This window comes from Haliaeetus leucocephalus, unplaced genomic scaffold (genome assembly GCF_000737465.1).
Source record: "Haliaeetus leucocephalus isolate CR32 unplaced genomic scaffold, Haliaeetus_leucocephalus-4.0 Scaffold556, whole genome shotgun sequence".
NCBI lineage: Eukaryota > Metazoa > Chordata > Aves > Accipitriformes > Accipitridae > Haliaeetus > Haliaeetus leucocephalus.
The window spans coordinates 2,395,331-2,403,314 of record NW_010972992.1 but is presented as its reverse complement, the minus strand read 5'-3'; positions in this window follow the sequence as shown (position 1 = coordinate 2,403,314).

The window sequence follows — 7,984 nt, the reverse complement described above, 5'->3', positions numbered from 1 at the left end:
CACAGGCTCTGGGGAGCTTGCTGCCTGCCCCTAAAACACCCGAGCCAAACCACGCTGTTGTTTTCACGCTGAGCGGTGCGACACGTAGTACGACACAACTCTCCGCTCTCACCCCCTGACGACAGCCCATTTCATCAGCCTGTTGTTTTCCACCACAGATAGACACCATATGAAAACACAGGTGCACAGAGCCTTGCCCAAAACGTCTACACACCCACCTACATCTTTCCCCTCAGCCCTTTCCCCTGCTGCTGGATCACCAAGGCTTCCCCGCACTGAGACACAGCAGAAACCTGCTCTCTGGTCTCCAGGAGCTTCCCTCCCTCACCCTCTGTTGCTGTTTTGGGCCTGCTGACAAACGCCCACAGTGCCAGGGGCTCCCCGCTTGTCAGGACAGGACTAGGAACTGTGGGCGTGAGAATTAAAAGGGTGTATTTGTAAGTTAAAAATAAAACTATTCCTTTTATTTGTGTCTTAACGCAGATTCCAAGGCTCCCTGCCCATAGCTGGATGCTAGAAAACACATGCGGGGAAAGGCAGCTGGGAAAAGAGAGAGCAAGCGAGAGTGTCTGCATCCGTGAAGGGCTGCAGTGAGCAACGAGGGGAGAATTGCCCTTCCCAGATCCCCATAGCTGGCCTTACACTCCATCTCTCCCCCAGCAACTTGTGTTTTGTTCACCGTTCCTGAGATATACCGCGTAGGGTCCAAAGAAGCACTCGCAAGGGCTAAATCCCCTGGCGTGACTTGGGAGACTGATGTCTGGGTCTGCCACGGACTACCCTGCCCTCTCTCAGATCAGTCAATTCACTTCACCTCTCCACATGTCATCTGCAAAAGGGTACAGAATTGCACTGCAGCTCCCTGCAATAAATATGGCTCTTTATCAGCTCCCTTCTCTCACCAGACCATCACCTGCTGGAGCTGAACTCCTACTTGTTGGTTCCTAAATAAGCCCTAAGACACCTCCAAGATATCAGCTCAGGACCTCAGATCGCTGTCTGTAAGGGCATACGTGCCCGAGGTGAAAGGGAGCAGTACTCATGCAAGGAGATGGAGGCAAATATTTTACTACTAAAAAAGCTGTGGGGTGATTTCTCATCACCATCTCGGGTAGACGAAGGGAGGGGACAGTGGTGGCAGGTGAGGAGCGTATCCTCCCATGACTGCAAGCATGCAACTCGCATTTGTGCAGTTCCAGCAGCCATGGGCAAGAATAGAGCAGTCCTTACAAATACCATTCTTGCTTTTTAAAATTCACCCAAAGCATGTGGTTACAACAGCACTTCACTGCTCATTCAGACCACCAGGACAATCCCGCCTGAGCACAGTATCTAGCTTAATAACGTACACAGAGGTAAGGAGAGGCTGGAGGGGAAGGTTCAGCCTTGGGAGAAATTTGGACTAGCAACCTCCAGCAGGCCACAGCTTAGGATAACAGATTTGAGCTCTGTGCTGAACCCCTTTGCATAGGTGTAGCAGAAAGGCACAAGTCCTAGTGGTAATTTGGCTAGCTGGCTGGAACTGCAAAGTCCAGCTTGCCTGGCTGCGTGTAGAAAGAGAAATCTAGGGACAGACCTGGCTGGCAGGGACTGTGCTCGGTAGTAAAGGAAAAGGATTTATCATAGAGCTCATTAGAAAACATCTGGGCTCAGCAAATGACCTGGAATGCGACTCGGCAGCGGGGCGCTCCTCTCTTCCCGAGTCCCGAGAATGCGAGCTCCCGCAGGGTAAGACTCGAGCCAGCTGTTTCCTCTAATCCCATCAGCCTTGCCTTCGACAGGGGTCCAAACGCTCAGCAAGCAGGAGAGAACGAGAAAGTCCCATTCCCTCCCCTTGGTGACTGGGATTAGTGGTTTCTCTGTAGTGCCGTGCCAATGCATTTTGGGGCCCTAGGGCAGCAGTAAAAAAAATGTACCCCTCCCATCTCCGAGCAAGTCCAAGTGTGTTTAATCGCTTTATTTTCCACCTTGCCCAATCGCTCCCTGCTCCCAGGCACTCTAGGCCCCTTCGTCCCTCCCTCCCTCGCTTCCCCAGCAACTCAGGTCATGCAAAATCCTTCTCCTATTCAGTTCATGTCTGCAGGGGCAGTTTCTATCAGGGAGGGCTGGGAAGAAGCTGCTGGGCTTCATTTGCAGGTGCCCTCTTGCCTATGAGTTCAATCAGTTTTTTTCTCTCCACTTCAAAAATACCAGTTTCCTCCAACTCCATTACAACTGGCTAAATCCCCTCTGATAACCGTCTTATTTTCTGCTGCACAACTTCCTCCTGCTGCAATCGCTCAGAACCTCTTATTATATTAATTATTTTTTCTTGCAGCACTGCCTGAAGGCGCCAGCCAAGCTCAGGGCCTCGTCACAATAGGTGCTTCTATGTGTTTAGAGACAGTTCTGGCACTGAAGCGCCTACAAACTGTCAACCAGCAGTACAAACTCAGAACACACACATGTGTGCAGGGAACATTTTGCACATTACCGAAAGGAAACCAGCACCCGCCTGAAACGGGGTGACTCAGCCCGGAGCAATATTGCACTGCTGTTGCATGGGAAGGAGGCTCATGTACAAACTCTCTGACCATTAAGAAAAGCGCCCAAAATCAGAAGTCTCAAAGTGCCAGTTTCTGAAGTCCTGCTACTGTAAGAGAGTCAGCATTTTTTTAAATTAGGGTAACGGAGAAAAAAGAATGTACGTATGTATTCGCTAACAGATTAAACTCCTCTGCTCCCAGTCCCCCCGCCTTACAGAAAACAAATGCAAATACAATCTTTAAGGTGATAACGTGATTTCATATTTTAGAGGGTGTGGTTCATAAAATCATAGAAACGTGGGACCCTGAGAAATCTGCTTTCATTGCTTCCCTCTCCTCCTGCCCTGAAGCAGGATCATGATTTCTGAGTTGTGAAGCAGATACTACCATTGCAGCTGATGAGGAAATGAATGAAACTGGCCAGGAATCTTAGTTTATCACTGCTTTCTTGAATATGCCAAGCGATCTGTGCTAGCACTGAGCCAATTTTTCATCATTCTGGTTTTAATTTTGGTAACAGGGACTACCTCAGTGACTGCTCCAATGTACAGTAAGAGTTAACATTGAAGCCTCAGTTAAATAATTACAGGTTCATCCTGTGCTCAGAGGAGTCACAATGACCTTCTCTCTATCTGCCAGCCTACCTCTATTTATACCTAATATGGATATAAAATCCACAACTTAGCAGATAGTAAACTAGACCCTCCCACAAGCATGTTGCCTACTAGGACGCTCCCAAAGATTTAAGGGAATTATTTCTCAGGCCTTAAAAGAACCCAGTAAACGCACTTTCTCTGTTCTGTCTGACGTGGTACAGACAGCAGAACTACGTGGACCTTCCCACACAGTCCTTCCAGCGCACCTCTAGTCCCAGCCCACAGACACTCCTGCAGTTCCAGCCCCAGGCTTCCATCCATCATTCAAAGATGCATTTATTGACATATGAAATACCCCAACTCTCGACAGATTATCTACGAAACCATGTAATCTTCAGAGAGAATTAAAAAAAAATTGGGCCTCATGCCCGGAAAAAGGAGTGGGGGGAAGCACACACCATCAGCCATTCCCTCAAACAAAACCAAGGAAAACAGTCCAAAAGGGAGGAGCTGGAAGAACAAAGCAGCAATGATTGGCATAGAAATAGGTTGTCTTGTATCTGAGGACCATGCCAGGGACATCTTCAGGGAGTGTCTAACAAATAGGGTCCTTGAGCTGAAAATATCTGCATTTAGTTCATACCAGATTAAGCCATGGGACAGAGACCAGGAACAATGCAGTCAACCTTTATGGCCTTGGAAGTTTAAGAGAATTTATGGCCAACAAGAACAGTTAGATCATCTGATATGAAACCATGTGTGTTACAGGTCATTTGATTTCACCCAGTCACTCCCAGGTGGAGCACAGTAACTTCCACTTAAGACATCAAGAGTTGAAACATCCACCCATTCCTCTACTAGCTTATCCCAGTCTCTCTGCTTACAATTCAGTGCCTCACTGCTCATCTGCATGGGTCAAGCTTCGGCCTCCAGCCATTGCTTCTCATTACGCCTCTCCCTGTTAGCAGCAAACCCTTCAGTTCCTGGGTTTTCTGTGTTGTTTTCAGAGTCCTTGAGATCTCTAGGTACGATCAGCATTTGTTGCTCCTCGATGTCAAACTTTACATTTGACTATATAAAAATCTACATTGCTCCACTTTCTTTTTCATTTACATAGCATCCCACCAAATAGCCATTATTCGTTTGCCACCATTTATGTATTTAGTTCCAGATTATTAATGAAAATTACAGATAATACAAAGCATTATACTGACTCCTGTGGGAGACACAGCATCCGCAGACCCCAGAGTGCCATTGTTTTGCAAATCAGACATGGGGCCTTCAGGACACGAAATGCTTTTCTTCTCCCGTGGCCTCAGTCAACCTTTGAACCTAGAAGGAGGCTGCTAAGGAGAGAGATGACACAACCCATGGCAGTTACCTTCAGCCTAAGCCTCTTTTCCCCTTACTCCATTGATAACCAGAGCCCCTTCTCCCTTATTGCTCTGTGCTATAGCACATTGTCCTGGAGAGAAGGTACAGGAGTTTGGCGACAGAGAAGCAGGTGACTGGAAGAAATGAAAGGGTGAATAAGAAAGTGCAGAAATACTCCCCTTTCCACAGCACACCCTTACCTTGCTATTCTGGGATCTTCAAAGAGCAGAAGCCAAAGTCTTTTGTGAACTGCAGAGTGTGGTTCAATCCAGCGCAGATGGGCAGTGAACTGTAGGGTCCCACAATGTATGCTAGCTGACTGTACAGAGCTGAATTTTACCTGGGAATGAAGTAGGTCTTAAAGCCATGACCAAATGGAGACAGTATCACCGTTTCCATTTTACAGGGGAGAAAACTGAGGTGTTATCACAACTGGACTCCTAAATCCCCAGGGAATGCATGGCTCATGGGATTAGTAATGGTTTTGGGTTAAGCTGTTAGTCACTACTAACAACTTCAAGTGCAGCACCGAGGGGGAGGAAGACTACCCTCTAAAACTTCTAAAAAGAAACACACTCCTTCATACAACAGGAGATTTATGAACTGAATTTGAACTGATAAGGGCATGACCTTTTCCAGGAAGGGGCATAGACTCCTAACCCAGAGCTGGAGTTACGTTATTGGTTGTTACAAGCACGACCAATAAAGACTATAGATGAAGAGTGATTTATTACTCACCAACAACTTTCTCAGCATCTTTATAAGCTACAGGAGGTGGGTATCCACCACCACGAGGAACATCCAGCTTTAAATAGCTAGCAATGCTGTACAGCTAAGTGCTGACAGCCAGAAGTCACAAGAGAAACAGCAATCCACAGCTGAATTTCCATAAACTATGTTCCCATTTAGTTTCAATCTCAGCTAAGCATTTCACTGTGGGTGGGCTATAGGCTGGACTCTCAGAACAGTTAAGACACAGTACGCATTGCATACAGCTGCCTACTGGAGCTGATGTGCCAAAATTTGCACCAGTCCTATTTACGAAGGCAGGGGTGGGGTGGGAGACAAGGAAAAAGTTTACTTCTTACTGACGGGATGTGTGTGGTAGAGGGGGAAAGCAACAAAACCCAGCCAGCTCAGAGCAAAAGGAAGGGTCAGCCATGCCTTGCTGATTCAGAACACTGTTGAAAAATGTGGTTTTCCTAGCAGGTCACTGATCTTGTGTTCCCCAGCTCTGCCACTAGCCTCTCCCTTCTAGCTAAAGCATAAGAGCTATACCTCGCGGTAGATCACTACCACAACAACCACAGTCTCCCTTTAGTCCACTCATGCACCCACTGCTTGCATTTGCAAGCAAGCACCTTTGTGATTTCTTTTGCATTGCTCCAAAAACTCGGAGGGAACCCAATAAAAATATCTGGAAAACCAATTCCTTCTCCTTTGGAGAATCATCCGTGTGAGCCCTCTGGAAGAGTTGCGTTACGCCATCACGGCTGTGTTTCCACTACTGGAATGATACTGTCTCCTTGATATCCTCCCTCTATCTCGACCTGTTACCTAAGTTCATATTTAAAGTAGATCTACTAAGGCAGTGACTATCTTTTGGTATTATGCTTATGTTATACCTAACACAGCGCTGTCCTGTTCCATGAGATGCAAAGAACGGGTAACACATGTCAGTATTTTCTGTCCTTATCAGATTCAGACTTACACCAAAGTCAATACTGAGGATCTTGGTGTTTTACACCTATTAGTGATTCTATAAGGAATCGCCTGCGGGACAATAAAACAGAATTCCTAGCTTATCAGAGATTTGCCATTAAGAATTTGGGGCAATGGGAGGACAGCAAATGGATTGCAGAACATACCCTTCTGGAGTCTCCCAGACTATGAAGTGGGCAGCCTTCCCCTGAGCCTCCATGACCTGCCAAGTAAAAAAACAGTCAGAAAGGCTGGCTGATGGCTCAAGACTCATATTAGAGTCCCAGCTGCATGCCACATTCCCTCCAAGACTTATCACTGACCTTGCCTACAGCTTCTTCCATCTTTAAAATGGCAATTATAAACCTTTCTACCTCCCTTAATCCCATCTGTTTAGTTTGTAAATTCTCCAGGGCAGAGACTGTTTTTTATTTGTGTATACAGCACCACATACAGCAAGGTCCTGATCTTGGCTAAGACTCCTAGGCATGATTGAAATACAAAGAAATGACGGTATCTTGATCAAACATGAAGAACTCAGATAAACAATAGAAAAGCAGCTTGATGTTTTTTTTCCTGCAGTCTCTGCTTTTCCGTGACTTGTTTATTCATCTCAACATCTCAAAGCCTCAGCAGACATCTAATCAAGCTGTTAAGAGTGAGATTTGTGGCCAGTCAAGCACTTAGGGAGTTGTTAAATGTTCAAAACCAGTTCTATTCAGCAAACAGCTGCTTTTTTTTTTTTTTGACCCCCCCTTTTCCTAGATAGCGGCATGGTTTCTTTACTCACTGTATACTCACCATTTTCCTATTAAGATTACATCGAGGTGATACAGTAACTTCTCCACTAAAAGGTCTCATTAAGTTTTGGGTAGGGACACCTGACTTTTTTAGGCCTATCTTGTTTGCACTTTTTGGTACTGATCCAAATCACGCTACAGTTAGACGAAGCAATGATTTCAGCAGGCTTAAGAAAGAAGGAAAAATGTGATAGTTTCCAGATGAGTGTATTATACTAAATTTAACATGCCTTTTGGTACTTAGAATTTCCACTTTTCCCCCTTCCATTTATGTAATTAGAAATCAAGCAGCAGGAAACCGTTCCTATTCCAACCTCAGTTGGGAACAGTATGGTCTCATTCCCATAGAGGGAAACAGGAGACTTGTCCTCACAAGGAGACATTTTGCACAGCTTACATGGACAGGTTCAAAAATAGGTTTTGAATAATACAACTTTAATTAAACCAAAACAAATACAGGCCCATTATGTGCTAGTCATATATACATATATATGTATGTCTCTCAAAACAAACAACAAGAAGCAAGGCAGCTGTAAAAAACAAAAAAATTAAGTTCTCACCCCATTTAAAGACCAATGACAAATTTTAAATTCTGCTTTTTAAATTGTGCAGTTTTTCCACACTCACCCTAGTGGATTTCATATTAATGAGCAAGAACATTTGTTCTGATTATTCTCACTCTAGCAATAAAGGACACATTGTGAATCAGTATCTACAATGGTACCCTCTGAGTTCCAGGGCCAGAAGAACCACTTGATGACGGTCACAGTCGATCATATTAAGTAAGAATTAACCCCAGGAAGTCATATCTGAACTAAAGCAGAGCACACCAGCGCAGGACAACTCATTATCAGGGACACTAAATAAAAATGGAACCCATCATCATGGCCCAAATGACACAGTGCTAACTAAAGCTTTTTCTGCTTGTTGACGGTCATTCTATTCAGAGCATTGCTACCGCTTTTGGTTCTCCTGTTTCTTACCAGGT